The following is a 17,566-nucleotide window of genomic DNA, read 5'->3' on the forward strand; positions in this document are numbered from 1 at the left end:
ATAAAATATTTATTTCACCACAAATCAAAAAAGGTAAATGTTTGAATAACAGCACAAAAATAATTAAGAACTCTGTCAAAAAATTTCATTTTACAAAAGTATTTTTTTTAGGATTTTTAAAATCGCTTAGTATTCCACTTGACATTATTTTTGCTCAAAATAAAATAATTATTTGACCAACAAAATCTTTGAATATCACAAAAATAAATAGGAATTTAGTCAACATTTTTGTACAACAGAAGTAATTATTTGTATCGTGTTGTTTTCAACTCAAAGGTTTTTAAGCTCAAAATATAACGTTTATTTTATCAACAAAATGTTTGAATAATATAAAAAATACTTAAGATTTTTATACAGCAGAAATTATTATTTTTATCATATTATTTAAAATTTGAAGATTTTTTTATGCAGATAATAAATTTTATACCAACATTTAAAGAACACAATATGTCTGGATAATATGGCAAAAATATATAGATATATTTAGTCTTATAAATATGTATAGATATATATATATATATATATATAGATATATATATAGATATATATACTATATATACATATATATACATATATATATATATATATATATATATATATATATATAGATAATATATATATATAATATTTAAGATATATTATATATATTTATAACCTATATACATATATCTATATATATATATATATATATATATATATATTTATATATATATATATGATATATATAGATATATATATATAGAGATATATATGATTATCTATATATATAGATATATATATATATATATATATATATATATATATATATATATATATATATATATATATGTATATATATATATGTATAATAAAAAAAATAAACTATATATATATATATATATATATATTATATATATATATATATGATATATGTATATATCATTATATAAGATATATCTATTATATATATATATATATATATATATATGTATATAGTATTATATATATATATATATATATATATATATATATGTATATATATAATATAGATATATATATATATATATATGTACCACATACATATTATGTATATATATATATATATATATATATAGTATATATATATATATATATATTTTATATCTATATATATAAATATATATATATATATATATATATATATATCTATATATATATATATATATATATATTAAATATAATAAAGTTTTCGAAAAACCTATCAGCAAACGTATGCATGTCTGCTGTTTTGTATGCCTGGCTGGCTGGCTTTGGTTTGTTTGTTGTGTCTGACAATAAACCTTTTAGGTCTTGGGAGTTTTATTTGGGTGGGCGGGGAAATTGGTTTATCGAAGTTTTTTGTTACCATATCGCTTTATGGAGTCGTAAATTGCCTATCGGGATGTTCGAAAATGGAAGAGGGAATAAAAAAAAAAATAAAAAAAAAAATAATTTTACCTTGTTTTTTAGTAGTTTTTTTTCTTCGCACTTTAGTAAGCTTTCATATTTTTTTTTAAGATTTTTTTTGCACAAGGATGGAAAGTGAATTCATTTCCGTTATCTTTTAATTTCGTGTTTTTATCTCTCTCTCTCTCTCTCTCTCTCTCTCTCTCTCTCTCTCTTACAATTGCTTGTCATTACATCCTAAAGGTTTTAGAGACCTGGGTTGAGGGACACCTCAGTTATTTCAGTCTCTCTCTCTCTCTCTCTCTCTCTCTCTCTCTCTCTCTCTCTGTAACGATTGCTTGGTCACATCCACAAGATTGTAGAGTTCTGGTTTCAATGGAAACCTCATTTTTTACCCAGTTCTTCTTCTCTCTCTCTCTCTCTCTCTCTCTCTATTGAGTTATTTTTCAAAGCATGCTTAATAAAAAAACTTAGATTTTGAAATCTTTCAGGATTTTATTCTTTGTCTCCGTTTTTTTTCATCTATTTTTATCCCTAATTCATATACTCTTACTTCCACTTACTTTTTTTTTTTTTTTCTTGCCAGAAACTCACGGCTACGTTTACACCAAGCGAGTCGAGTCAAGTCAAGAACGAGTCAGACGATTCAGGACTCTTCTCGAATCGCCCACATTAATTCAATGGGAGAGTTTACACCAAGCGAGTCGAGTCGAGTCCAAAGTCAAGACGAGTCAAGACGATTCATGACTCTTCTTGAATCGCCACATTAATTCAATTGGGAGAGTTTACACCAAGCGAGTCGAGTCGAGTCAAGTCAAGAAGAGTCAAGAGGATTCATGATTCTTCTTGAATCGCCACATTAACTCAAATGGGAGAATTTACACCAAGCGAGTCGGGTCATGCCGGGTCAAGGCGAGTCAAGGCGTTTCAGAGTCAGTGACTCGGGCGGACCCATTTTTTCATCAGTCATGAATCCTTAATCTTTGACGCCCACGCCAACTCCTTCGCCGCCCCAGACACAGCAACACCGATATTCCAGCGAGATCGTTTGCCTCCATCCTATATATGGTCCCTGTGGAGCTTGATTCTGACTCTCTGACTCAGTCAGTAGGGAACGGCGCTGATTCAAAATGACTCGAGTCATATGACTCATCTAGACTTTGAACTCGACTCGACTTGCTTGGTGTAAAAGCAGCCTTAAACAGAAAGACAAACAGACGCATAAATATGTGTGATAATATATATGTATGTGTGTACTATCAAGAATATACATATAATGAACCATAAATTAATTCATTTTGCAACACAAACGATTTTCTTTAATACCAGATTTTTTGTGTCCGGTAAACGAAACATCATAAATAAATAATTAAATAAAATCTTACACGCAAGTGACTTCGATTTTGTCAACCATCTTCTCAACATGATCCTTTTCTTGTAGTCATAGCAGTCTATTCAGTTTTTTTATAAAGAATTGTCCAGCTTTCTAGAATCATAAAGGAACGACAAAAAGAAAATGTCCAGGCTGATACAAATCTCAGCTTCCAGTATTCCAGAAGAAGTTTTCTCATGAAGAAGAAGAAGAAGAAACCCTTCTTCCCCTCCTCCTCCTCCTTTTACGTGTCATATCCATATAGGCGTCGTAAAACTGCAAGATTATCCAGCGACAGACGAAGAAAGAGATGTGTGATATGAAATCTTTCTTAGCTGTCTTCCTCGAAATGGAGGAGGAGATGGCTACCACATATAGTATATAAGGGAAGAAACTTTCGCGAATTTCCTGCAGGAGAAGATTCGCGAATATTTGTGTGCGTGAAAAAAAATTGCAAAGGGAAGAAAGAGAAATCCGGTTGAAAGTGTCGTGTAAGAAGAAAAGTTTGGCCCCAAGACAAAACATTTTTGGCAACGATATAGGTGGGAATGTTGCTTTATTTCGGTGGCCACCTCTCTCTCTCTCTCTCTCTCTCTCTCTCTCTCTCTCTCTCTCTCTCTCTCTCTTCAATTGAAATTCAAGTATTATATTTGTTGGTCGTGAATATTTGGATAATATTGAATTTGAAAACATTGGAAAAATACGCAGACTGTAACTTCACTTCAAAGCGGTGAAGACGTCTTGCCATAAATGTGTATATATATATATATATATATAATATATATATATATATATATATATATATATATATATATATATATATATATATATATATATATATAAGAAGAATACCATGGGAAAAATTATAGCAGAAATCCAAGCGCTTTCTTCTCTACGAAGACATTCGTTCCTTGACAATGTCTCGGTAAAGAAGAAAGCGCTTGGATTTCTGCCTATCATTTTTCTCATTTTTCTGTGGTATTCGCTTATTTAATGAAGACACGTGCGTCTACTGTGACATATATATATATATATATATATATATATATATGATATATATATATAAATATATATATATATATAATATATATATATATATATATATATATATATATATATAGTATATTTGTATATTATTGTATGTCTTAAAGGCGCGGTAGTGGAATTGCTAATCTCAGCTCTTTCCAGTTAGAGACAATTCGGTTAGAGACAAGCACTGATTCCTCGAAGTGCTGACATGAAAAAACAGACAGGATAGATTACCAATGCACTTCGAGGTCAATGACGCCTCGAGGATCACGGGCTTCGGGGCATGGAGCACCCGTGTTTGTTTTGTGCAATATAGGGTGTGTCTGTGTGTGTTCATAACGAACAGAATATGATATTTATTTTGGGGGGATAAGTGCTACAGGAGGACTCACTGATTGGTTTTGACAGAGTGTGGAACACGCCTGGAAGAGGTCTTGCAGATCCATCGAATAAAGTAACGTAAGAAAGGACTTTGAAAAAGTTGATAATTATTGTGTCTGGAGAAGAGAAGTGGGAGCGATACACATTCTTTTTGAATAACTTTCATGGTTAAAACGGTGTCATAATCGTGGTCTCTTTATTTCAAATGGATCCGAAGTCACCATACAGAAAAAATGGATTCTCTAGACTTCTATTGACTTTATTGAGTTATTATGATTAGTCGGACAGAATGAGAGGGTAGGAGGGGGATCGGTACTTATTTAAATATGATTTTGAGAGGAAAAATGATCGTTAAACGTTTCTTTTGGGTCAGAGTAAAAAATTAATTTTTATTCCATTTTAATATTAGCTAATTTTGGGAAATAAAAAGTATATTGTTTGTAAGTACGGGGGTTTATTTGCCTAGCTTGCTTTTTCAGCAAACTCCCCAGAATGATCTGCAACGGAGAGACGGTAGATTTAGTTGCCAGTAGCAGTTTATTTCATTTGTTTAAACGAGTGTCATTTGACCTTAAAAAATCCTTAACATATATATGTATATGTGTGCGTGCTATATGCAACTGTATATATTAGCGTGCGTGCATACTTGTGACTTTTAAAAGCGGAATACGTAGATTGGACGTTTGGAAATAATTTGATGAGAGGTATAGAGTAGTGTATGAAATAATAATCATACAGTAAAAAAGAGAAAATATTTACTCTGAAAAACAGAATGGCACCAAAACCACTGACGGAGAGACTAATTAGTCTGAAATAAGCACTGATGTTTTTTGCCAGCTCCATTAATGTTTTTTTATTTTTACTTTTATTTTTTTTACTGGATATGAGATGTGAGTGACCTTTTTATAGTTGTTTTCTCTTTCCAGTTGACTTTTGCAAAAGAGCAACGGTTTCGAAAGCGTAGATAAAAAGGAGCCTATCAACGCTTTAAGAATTTCCATTTGTGTTATAATTAAGTGTCTGAATGGAACCGTGTTAATTACAGTGAAGTCCTGCGAGAGGAATTATGTTAAAACTTTTTGCCGTAGGACTTAGAAAGGATTTGTTTGGAATATATTTCTGGTGATTAGAAATTCATTTCTCGATATAATATGGTTCGGATCCCACAGTAAGCTGTTGGTCCCGTCGGTAATTGGCTGGTTCCCAGCCACTTAAATGAAAAATCCTATCCTCTTTGGCCAACCCTAGGAAAGCTGTTAATCAGCTCAGTGGTCTGGTGAAACTAAGATATACTTAAACCTTGTCATAATTAAATGTAATTTTCAATCATTATTATTTTCGTGCTGAATTTTGAAGAATTTCCTTTTAAAGAATTGAAAGGGAGTTTGCAGTCGTATGCAAATCCACTATTTAATGGACGACTGTATTTATCTTGCAAACTGAGAGTGAAGTGATGGTTAGAAATGAATCAATAATAATGACATAGCAAGAGAAGCGAAATACAGTGTCCATAAAGTCCCAGTAGCATTCTTAGCAATAAATACTAGTAATGGTACTGGGACTTTATGTACACTGTATATTGAAAAGATAAAAATATTCAACTGTCTAAATATTTTTAAGAGTCTCACGTCGCAGGTACTTGGGAATATACGTCTATTCATGCGTTTTATGACGTCATCGAAGATCTCTTTCCGATAAAGATTTTAACGTTGAGAGAGTGAGACTATGAGATTTCCTATGTGTTTTTATGGTCGTCGTAAAGTTTTATTCGCTATTTAGTTCTTCTTGGAAGTGTTTTGGAGAACTTTCAGGTCTTGGAATTTCATTCGGTAACGAAATTGTATCGGTTCGAACGTTTGGCATTTTGTGGGCAGCTTGGCCAAATGCTTGCTTTTAGGGCACTAGGCATTTGTGAAATAGGCTTAAGACTCAAAATTCTTTTAATAGGCCATGTTTTTTTTTTATCTTTTACCTCTCTGGAGTAGTATAATACGAAAATTTTCTTTGTTGAATTATTTGCGTTCTTTTTTATTTTTATACATTTCTTATTTGTTTTATTGTTTTCTAATAATTCAGCTCTTTTTTTCTGTATTTCCCATTTTACCTTCTGTTACTTCTTCTTATGGTGGGCTTCTTCCATATGAATACGTTTCATCTTCTTAATACAACAACAACAACAACAACAACAACAACAACAACAACAATCATAATAATAACGTCATTTCTATTACTTCCTCTTATGGTGGGCTTGTTCCATATGAATAGGGTTCATCTTCAAAATAATAATAATAATAATAATAATAATAATAATAATAATAATAATAATAATAATAATAATAATAACGTCATTTCAAGGTAAAAAAAAATAGTCGATCACGAACTTAAATAAATAATTTTTTTTGTCTAGTGGTGTTGCTGTCCTTAAAAATAGAAAGACGCTGCATATGTGTGTATTTTTTTATCCGTTTGTTTTCTGCATCATTTAGCGTCTATGCACAAGCCAGAATTGTCAGTATATATTCTGAATAGCTTGACATTTATGTTCTGAAGTGTTTCGCATTTATAGGCAGTGTGGGAACCCATTTTGTTTGACCTCTTTTTGTAAGTTTTCGTGAATTTTTCTTTTCATATTTCCAACGCTATTTTCCTTTTGATTTTAGTTTTTGGTTTAGGTTTCTACACAGAATAGGTATTGTTTCTTTCAAATGCAATATTTTTTTTTATCTTTTATATGATGTAGGATTAATTAAATTTTATTTATAACAAATTATTTCTTGTGAATTTCGATATTTATATTTTGGCATATTTCTAGGGAAGCCTTATTTCAGTAAGTGAAGGTATTTATCCGTATACATAAAATTATTTGAATATAGATTCACCAGGGTGTTTTTATCGTGGGAATTTTAATAAATAAACGTACATGTTTATTTTTAAAATAGATATACGCACATGTTTATCTTTTATATAAAAAAAACCTACATGTTTATTTTCTTTGTAAAGTAACTTTCATGTTTATTTTTAGATAAACATACGTGTTTATTGTTTTAAAGAAACCTTTATGTTTATTTTTATAAATAAGCCAACATTCTTATTTTGCATAAATCAACCTGCATATTTATTTTTTATAATAAACCTGCATTTTTATTTTTTATAACAAACTTGCATGGTATTTTCTTATAAATAAGCCTGCATATTTGTTTTATATAACTAAACCTGCATGCTTATCTGTTATAACTATACATGAATGTTTATTTTCTATGATTACACCTGTGTTTATTTTTTACAAATAAACCTGCATATCTGTATTGCATAAATAACCCTGCATATATTTATATTTCATAACAAACTTGCATGTATTTTCTTATAAAATAAATCTGCATGTTTTTCTTGTAAATAAACCTGCATCTTTGTTTCTTATAATAAACTCGCATGATATTTTCTTATAAATAAACCTGCATGTTTATTTCTTTATAAATGAACTTGCATGTTTATTTATAGCATCGAACGTATTCACTGCAACCGTCAACATTGTTGCAAGGAGTCATTTGTAGATTAAGTTGAGTCAGTGAACGAAAGCGGAACTTCATAATCATATTATGAAATTCGACGTCCAGGAATAATTCCTACAGACTCAGCACCCTGATTAGCCTCTTCGTAATTTGATTAATTAGTTTTGCAGCAGATTCAAGCGAATTGATTCACTCTCTCTCTCTCTCTCTCTCTCTCTTTTAATCTCATCCTTAATAGCACCAGATAATAACCCCCCACTCTCTCTCTCTCTCTCTCTCTCTCTCTCTCTCTTTATTTCAATATCTCATCCTTAGTAGCACCAAGTAATACCCCTCTCTCTCTCTCTCTCTCTCTCTTAATTTCATTATCTCATCCTTAGTAGCATCAGATAATACCCCGCCCCCCCCCCCTCTCTCTCTCTCTCTCTCTCTCTCTCTCTCTGTTAGGCTCCATATGAATGTGATTTTCTATAGCCTTTTTCTTGCAGACAATGTTTATAAGCAGTTTTTATATTAGGGCTTAATGTTTTAGTGAGTTCCAGTAATCCTTCTCTCAGTGTTCATATCCTAGTTTAATGTTAAAGGTGAATGTGTTTCATATTTATCGTCTCTTATGTTTTAGTAATTGTCAGTAATGCAATGAATGAATAAAGGTATATAAATGTTTTTTTAATAGTTTTAAACGTTTGTTTCTACGTAGTTTTAAGCATTAGTATTAAAAGCGTAAATTGATAAGAATCTGTCTGAAGCTAAATATTCATATTTTATCTTTTATCTTTCAAGTGAATGAGATCTCGTCTTCATTTACTGCCTAGGTGAGTTATATCTTTTGATACTTTGTTACAAAAAATGTCTTGTGTAAGCATTTTTTTTTGTTATTTTAATTAGTGAAAATTTGTGAGGAGTATGTGTAAGATCATATATATATATATATATATATATATATATATATATATATATATATATATATATATATATATATATATATATTATACCAGTTACTTAGTCGTAGAACTGGTTGAGTGACATGCTAGTTTCAGGTTTTAGAAAGCCTGATTCCTGTTATAGCTTCCATTGCTAAGTAAAGAATTTTAGTAAAAGAATCGTAGTAATAATAAAAAAAAATCGATGTTTGTTTTTATTACGGTATGACTTATCTTTTCATACCTAGTTTAAATCATCCTGGTTTGTCTAGGCCTTATCATTTCGTTTTGAGGCCAAATAGTTGTGATATAACTTGAGGGAATTTTGTTCTCAGGTTATTACATCTAAATAATTATTAAAGGTTGGTTCTTGGAATTTCAATTAACTTAAAAAAGTGTTACTCGTCTCCCTATACTAAATTTGCAGCTCGATCTGTGATTACTTTTCATTTTCCCTTTTATTTTAAAATGTTGCCCACAAGGAAGTACTGAGCAAGATAATGGCTTATTTTATTTTCCCTCTTTTGATGTTATGATTACATTGTAGATAATAATTTAAATTTCTATATTTTATTTAAGGTTATGCTTTCTTAAGTTTTTTTAGAGTCGAGATATAAACTTTAGTAACGGTAGCTTTAGGTGGCTTTATCTTTCAGAGCATCCACTTGGATGGTGCGTTTTAATTCTGTGTATATTTGTAGGTTTTCTGTATCTTTTACGTACTAGTATTGTTATTTACTAAAGAGTTCTTTTAATTTATGTTTAAATTACGAATGATCAACTTTGCTTTAAGTCCAAACATCAACTTTGTTTTAAGTCCAAACAGAAAAATTTCCTTTTAACTATAAATGGGGAATTGAGTTCACGTTTAGGAGTAATATAATGTCAAGAAACCTCTCTCTCTCACTTTTGCAAATATCTCTATTTGAAAACTGCTGAAATGTTCCTGTAACCAACTGTTCTCTCTCCTTGGATATCTGTCACGATACCTTCCTCAGTTCGAAACGAACCATAGAAAAAAATAACATAAAATGGAAGTAATTAGATTCTGCCATTTTCAGAACGTTTATCTCTAGCGAGTTGGTGCTTCTAAAAAAGATCTCTCTCTCTCTCTCTCTCTCTCTCTCTCTCTCTCTCTCTCTCTCTCTCTCTCTCTCACATCTCTTAATTTCATTTCTTGTGTTAGGTAACCCCAGCTTATTCTCTCTCTCTCTCTCTCTCTCTCTCTCTCTCTCTCTCAATCGTTTTTGTATGGTAAGTATCAAGTTGAAGATTCCGGGAGGAAGATGGGAATAGGAGGAATAGAGAGAAATGGAACTGACTGAAAAGCGAAATCCCCAATCTTCTGTTTGAGAATCGGGTCAAATCACCACCTCTCTCTCTCTCTCTCTCTCTCTCTCTCTCTCTCTCTCTCTCTCTCTCTCTTTCTCTTTATTTTTTTTTTTTTTTGGGGGCGCCAGAAACAACCCTCCTCTTCGATGGTTTTAGAGAGCTTTGATGCTGAAGCAGAATCCTCCTTCTTTTCTTTATTCACTCTCCATTTCATGGCATTATTTTTTATTACTTTGTGTTTTATATTTTTTTGGAACATTTGAAATTTTTATCTATTTTTTGTTGCAGAGGTAAGACAGACATGTAAACAAGGATACCAGATATATTGATTATTGATCGGATTATTACCAGGTGTATAAAGGTTTCCAAATATATTAATTGGATTATTATTAATGGAAATTTATTTTCACATTTTTTCCGTTAATGTTTTTTATATATATTTAGAACTACCTTAAATTTATTGAAGTTTTAACATTTTTTTCAAAGTAATTGGTAATGGGCGTAGCAGTGAAACATACCATCGTAATATGGTACCCGTAGACTCGACTATCTTCGGCAAGAAAAATATGATATATACTAAAATGATTAAAAAAGGTTAAACGAATTATAAAAAAAATAGGTTAAAAGTCTGAAAAGAATAAAGACAATTTTATAATTACCTGAAAGTTTTTTTTTATCTGCAACCGTAGCAGATGCTTTCAAAAGACGACGTCATCTCTCTCTCTCTCTCTCTCTCTCTCTCTCTCTCTCTCTCTCTCTCTCTCTCTCTCTTTCTTGTATTTATCAACTTTTTCTGGGGAAGGATGAAAATAGCCACATTGATGCAATTTTATGAGACGGAATTATTTCATACGTGTCGCCATTATCTCTGCAATTTATTTGAAGTGAACTTCTTTGTATTTTCTGAAGAATTTATAAACAATCCAAATGAGCTTTTTACGAAGGTCACAACCTTATCATTTTTTAAAGTTTCTTAGAAAATTCACTAAATAGATATGGGGTTACAAAGATCACAACCTTATCAGTTTTTTTTAGTTTCTTAGAAAATTCCCAAAATAGAAATGGGAAAAACTGATGACAGAAGAAGAAGAAGATTTATTTCTTAATTATTTATTTCTTTGTTTATTTATTTATTTGTTTATTATTTATTCATTTACTTATTTGTACAAAGACATGGCAAAACACCTATCAATCATGCATAACATTGTTGATAATAGTCATCATGATAACATTTTTATTAGTAAGACTCACACGAAAAGGACGATTATGTACTTTTAGTTCCATTATTTACTTTTAGTTCGAAAATTTTATAATTTTCTGTTTAGATTCATAGTTTTATCACAGCTGTAACATAACCTGAAAAATTGTAAGTATGAGTAATATGGTATGATTATTGACAAAAAAATCAGAATCATATAAGGTGTAAACTTATAGTTTTATTAGTTCACTAATGAAATTTGACTTTGAAAAAATATATCAGAATGCGGGTATCGGTCTTCTTCACTGGGCACTCAATAACCTATCGGTTCCAGCGCCAGGTCACTCAACCAAACATTCATAATTCAAATGAGGTCATATCAGGTCAAATCAGTTATATTTACTTCTCAGGATTTATAACAAAAGGTTTTGATAATGTAAAGCAATTTCTGTGAGAACTGAAGAAATGACAAAACATACCTTTTGTACAGTGTCTGTTTGTTTGTTTGTTTGTGTCCTCCATTTGCATAAAGTGCCTGAAAAAAAGACACTTATCTCTCCCACCCTTCACCCCCCAACCTCGCTCCCCCAACCCCGCCAAAGAAAAAAAAACTCATTACAAAAGGTATTCATCATGTAAAGCCGTTTCTGTTGGAACTGATTCAATGTTCGTGTGTTTGTGTTTCGTCCTCCTAAAGTGTCTAAAAAAAACGGATAACGAAAAACCTTTACAATGTCAACCCGTTCGTGTGTCAGGTCAAGAAAGAACAAAGATACGTTTCCTTCAGTGTTTGTGTCTGTTTGTTTGTTCGTTCGCGTCTTTTATTCACATAAAAGTGCCTAAAAAAAAAACCATCCACTGAATCAAAACCTTGAACGCGTTTGTGTGAAATAAATGGATTGTGTTTGGTTCCGCCGAGGGCAAAAAAGAGAGAGAGAGAGAGAGGAGAGAGAGAAGAGGAGAGAGAGAGAGAGAGAGAGAGAGAGAGAGAAAACTCAGCTTCGTTTCTTGCCCTTTTAGATTTCCATTATGTTGCTCTAATGGAATAGCAGAAGGAGGAGGAGGAGGAGAAGCCGAGGAATCCGCGAAGAGGAAAAGATCAGCAGAAAATATCTTCCAATCTTTCCCGGTCTTCCTCGACGACTTCTGCTTCAGATCTCTCGAAGAAAGGACGAAGAACTGGGTGTGAGAGAAAGCTCTCTCTCCCTCTCTCTCTCTCTAATGTTGTGGAGTATGTTTTTCGTTCTTTCTGGATTTTTCATTTGATTTGGTGGTTTGTCATGGCGATTTATGATCTCGGTTGGTTATTGCGAGATATTGTTTTTTTTTCTTTTTTTTTTTGAGATGAGTCGCTGTCGTCCAGATGTTTTCTGGGTACACACTCACACAGACACACACACACATATATATATATACAGATACACACACACACACACATATATATATCTATATATATATATATATATATATATATATATATATATATGTATATATATATATATATATATATATATATATATATATATATATATATATATATATGTATATATATATATATATATATATATGTATATATATATATATAAATATAATTACATAATACATACATACATACATACATATATATATATATATATATATATATATATATATATATATATACACACTATATATATATATATATATATATATATATATATATATATATATATATATATATATATATATATATATATATATATATATATATATATATATTGTATATATATATCATATATATATATATAAATATATAATATATATATATATATATATATATATATATATATATATATATATTATATATATATATATATATGTGTGTGTGTGTGTGTGTGTGTGTGTGTGTGTGTGTGTGTGTATATGTATGAATGCGTGTGTAGAGATGTACAAAAGGATGAATATAGTGACAGAGAGAAAGTAGAGAAACTGCAGCTCTACAATGTTATAAACTCTTGATAATGGGTCCTATTCCATGTTCACGGTTTAATTAATTTTTTTTAGGTGATTTCAAGGCAGCTTATCAGTGGTACTATAGTAGATTCACATCAACGTGCATCTGATGTCTAGGCCAGACCCTTATGACGCTCCTGATTGCCTGTTGATAAGCCAATCAAGGGGCTGGAAACTCTCATTCTCTCAAGAGAGTTCACATAGGCTGGATGTATGTTCCTCCTCTCCTGATTGATACTTTTGAAAGACGTATCCCTCACGATAGGTGGAACATACATCCTGCCTATGCTCTCAAGGGAGACTGAGAGTGTCCAGACCCGTGATTGGCTTATCAACAGCCAGTCTGGAGCGTCGTCAGGAACTGGCCTAGACATCAGATGCACGGTTGATGTGAATCTACTATAGTTACTGGATTTTAAACGAATTGCTTTGTACAAATAAAATTAAATGATTGATAAGAATTTGAGATCGACCCATGACAATTAACAACAAGAAACGGCTATTCTTACGTCACTCCTGTTTGTCTGTGTGAATTCACACTATTATTCAGCCCCATAAAACAGTCCTTTGATTAAGTAAAACGCACATTCCCTTTATGAAAGACTTCAATACTGCCCTTATATGAAAGTTGCCTTCGAAAGATGTTTCGTCTTTACGTGTATTATTTGTGATCTTGTTCCTTTCAACGTTAGGAAGTGATTTCAAGCTAATGGCTTTTCTAAAAACTACTTCCATATAGGGATTGCATATTTAAATGCCATTGATAATGGTAATTAAAGTCGGTGTATATATCTAAATTTTACAGATAAGCTATGATGTCATAGTCATCAAAGTCATTCTCTCTCTCTCTCTCTCTCTCTCTCTCTCTCTCTCTCTCTCTCTCTTTCTTGAAGAGAGCTTTCGTCTGGAGCTGCCAGACATCCTCAAGGCTGAGAAGCTGAGGGTGGATTGCTTTTGGTGAGGTGTCCGTCCTCCTTATAGTATTAAAATCCTCATTTCCATACCAGATAAGTTTAAATCAGTTTGCCCTTCTTGCAAATAAATCCTTCTGTGAATCCTCTCCATCATCCTTAAGTCCTACGTTTAAATAGTTTGAAATTAATTTCTATCGCGAAAACTGCAGGACTTCACTATAATCAGCACGACTCGTTTCGGGCACTTAACTATCCCACAAATGGAAATTCTGAAAGCGTTAATAGGCTCCCTTTTATCTACGGCTTTAGAAACCATCGCTCTTTTGTAAAAGTCAACTGGAAAGAGAAAATTAAAAATAAATAAAAGAAAAAACAGGACGCTCTAAAAGTGAGCAAACAAAACTGTAGCGCCGATTTCTGGCCAAATTGACTCTCACGTTTTTATATTTTATTTTTGTCATTTATTTTATGCAGTTAATAATTATTACTTCGGACGATACTTGGTACCTCTCGACTAATTATTTCACGTAAATCCAAGCCAGGTAATTCGTTTTCAAAGCTTCCGTGTGTCTATCTATCTATCTATCTGTATTTATGTATGTATATACGCGCGCGCAGACGCACACACACACACACACACACACACACACACACACACACACACACACATATATATTATATATATATAATATATATTATATATATATATATAATATATATATATATACATAAATCGCTGCTTTACCTGAACATCACAATAAGACTAAGATAAAATGGTATTTTTACCGAATGGAATTACAAACATTTTTGTCTAATTTTCATTCCTAGCATAAAAAAAGTTTTAATTAGAGCTTTTAGGTTTACATCCGGTTCATTAGCTTAAAAGGTTTTTTTCTCAATTATAGACAATTATATAATGAGGCGAATGTTTTATGTTTGTTTTTTTTTTCGATTAATTCGGCCTAATTGCAGGAAACTAATTTCAGAATTGTTTACATTTCAGTTGCTATAGGACTGAAAAGAAGAGGAATAACCTGATTTTTGTTCCTCGAATAAAGGATTTGTTGTTGATTTTAAGTGTCACGATCGAAGCTATATTTCACGTTACAGAATAATTGTCAATAGACTACAGAGTTTTATTTTTATTTTATTTTATTTATTTATTTTCTTTTTTTTTGTGAGGTGAAGTTTCCCCAGCGTGTAAGCCTTATTCAGTACAGTCATTTTGAAACCATCTATCCACCTCATCACATTTTCCAAGAAGTCTCATTTTTTGGTTTTTTGTGGGACAGGGGGTTGGGGGCCCTGCTTGATATCTCTCTCATAGGCTTTTTTTCTTTCTTTCTTTTTGGCCATGGACCACATTTTCCAAGAATTCTATTTTTTTGTTGGGGGGGGGGGGGTGGGGGGGGGGGGGGGGGGTGGGCGGGTGGCCGACTTTGGTATATACCAATAAATATCATCGTTTCAGAGGCGATTTTTTTTTTTTTTTTTTTTGCCTATTGCAACAATTGAAAGGCTTCGTGTTTCTCTGTAAGCTCATATGCATTGCATAGTTTACTTTTATGAAATCTGATTTGGAATTGAAATTGAAATACTGAATATAAGCCAACTGCCAAGGGCTTAGACCTAAGAGATCATTCACCTGTGAAATTATTGCAAACAATTCTCAGGATAGGGCAGAAAGGCTAAGATGGAAGAAAGAGAATATAAACAGAGCTACAGTAAACGGGATGAAAAGGATTGCAGCTAGGGGCCGAAGGGACGCTTCAAAGAACCTTAAGTAATACCTACAGTGCACCGCGTGAGGTGCATTGACGGAACATTAAGAGAATAACCAAACAAAAACTTCTTTCAGTTTTCTTCTGAAGATTGAAAAAGAAACCCACAAATTCAATTTGTAACTTGTTTACTTCCAAGTATTTACATTTAGTTTTACTCCACACTCGAGTACTTTCAGGCCCTTCTGTGGCCCATTCTCAAGAGATGTTTGGGATGTTAGCCTGGGTCAAGGCCCAGCAGTCTTCTGGAACTTCTTCTCGTTGAGCTGTCATTTATGTGATGGCTGTTCTGGTTTTCTTGAGAGTTGCCAATCCCCACTCTCAAGAAAACCAGAACAGCCATCACATAAATGACAGCACAACGAGAAGAAGTTTCCAGAAGACTGCTGGGCCTTGACCCAGGCTAACATCCCAAACATCTCTTGAGAATGGGCCACAGAAGGGCCTGAAAGTACTCGAGTGTGGAGTAAAAACTAAATGTAAATACTTAGAAGTAAACAAGTTACAAATTGAATTTGTGGGTTTCTTTTTCAATTAAGAGAATAAATAAATATTGTATGAATTTTCTTTTCTGTCTAATTCAGCATATGGAAAAAGAATTTTATTATTATTATTATTATTATTATTATTAGATTATTATTATTATTATTATTATTATTATTATTATTATTGCCAACCTTCGTTGCGTTGTTCACCAGTTTAAGCGACAATGAAAAAAAAAAAACCGTAATTAGAAAAAATAAAGAACCTCTTTAAAAATAATGTAGCTGATGCAGCAATAACATTTAATAAAACTTTTTTTTTTCTTCTTCTTCTTCTTCTTCTTCTTATTATTATTATTATTATTATTATTATTATTATTATTATTATTATTATTATTATTATATTATTTTATTATTGAAAAAGAAATTCACCACAAATCTGTGTAATAAACGTGTTTACTTATAATTGTACATTTTTTTCCCAGTGATTTTGTGGGTTTCTTTTTCAGTCTTCGGAAGAAAACTGAAAGAAGTTTTTGTTTTGGTTTCTTCATTATTATTATTATTATTATTTTATTTTTTTTTTTTTTTTTGCTCTATCACAGTCCTCCAATTCGACTGGGTGGTATTATAGTGTGGGGTTCCGGGTTGCATCCTGCCTCCTTAGGAGTCCATCACTTTTCTTACTATGTGTGCCGTTTCTAGGATCACACTCTTCTGCATGAGTCCTGGAGCTACTTCAGCCTCTAGTTTTTCTAGATTCCTTTTCAGGGATCTTGGGGGTCGTGCCTAGTGCTCCTATTATTATGGGTACGATTTCCACTGGCATATCCCATATCCTTCTTATTTCTATTTTCAGATCTTGATACTTATCCATTTTTTTCTCTCTTTCTCTTCAACTCTGGTGTCCCATGGTATTGCGACATCATGAGTGATACTTTCTTCTTGACTTTGTCAATCAACGTCACGTCTGGTCTATTTGCACGTATCACCTATCCGTTCTGTACCATAGTCCAGAGGATCTCTGCCTGATCGTTTTCTATCACTCCCCTCAGGTTGGTGCTCGTACCGCTTATTACTGCAAGGTAGCTGATGTTTCTTGCACAGGCTCCAGTGGAGGGCTTTTGCCACTGAATCATGCCTCTTTTTGTACTGGTTTCTGTGCAAGTGCCGGGCATTCGCTTGCTATGTGGTTTATGGTTTCATTTTCGTATTGCACTTCCTACATATGGGGAATTAGATGTTATTT

This window comes from Macrobrachium nipponense, chromosome 6 (assembly GCF_015104395.2).
Source record: "Macrobrachium nipponense isolate FS-2020 chromosome 6, ASM1510439v2, whole genome shotgun sequence".
NCBI lineage: Eukaryota > Metazoa > Arthropoda > Malacostraca > Decapoda > Palaemonidae > Macrobrachium > Macrobrachium nipponense.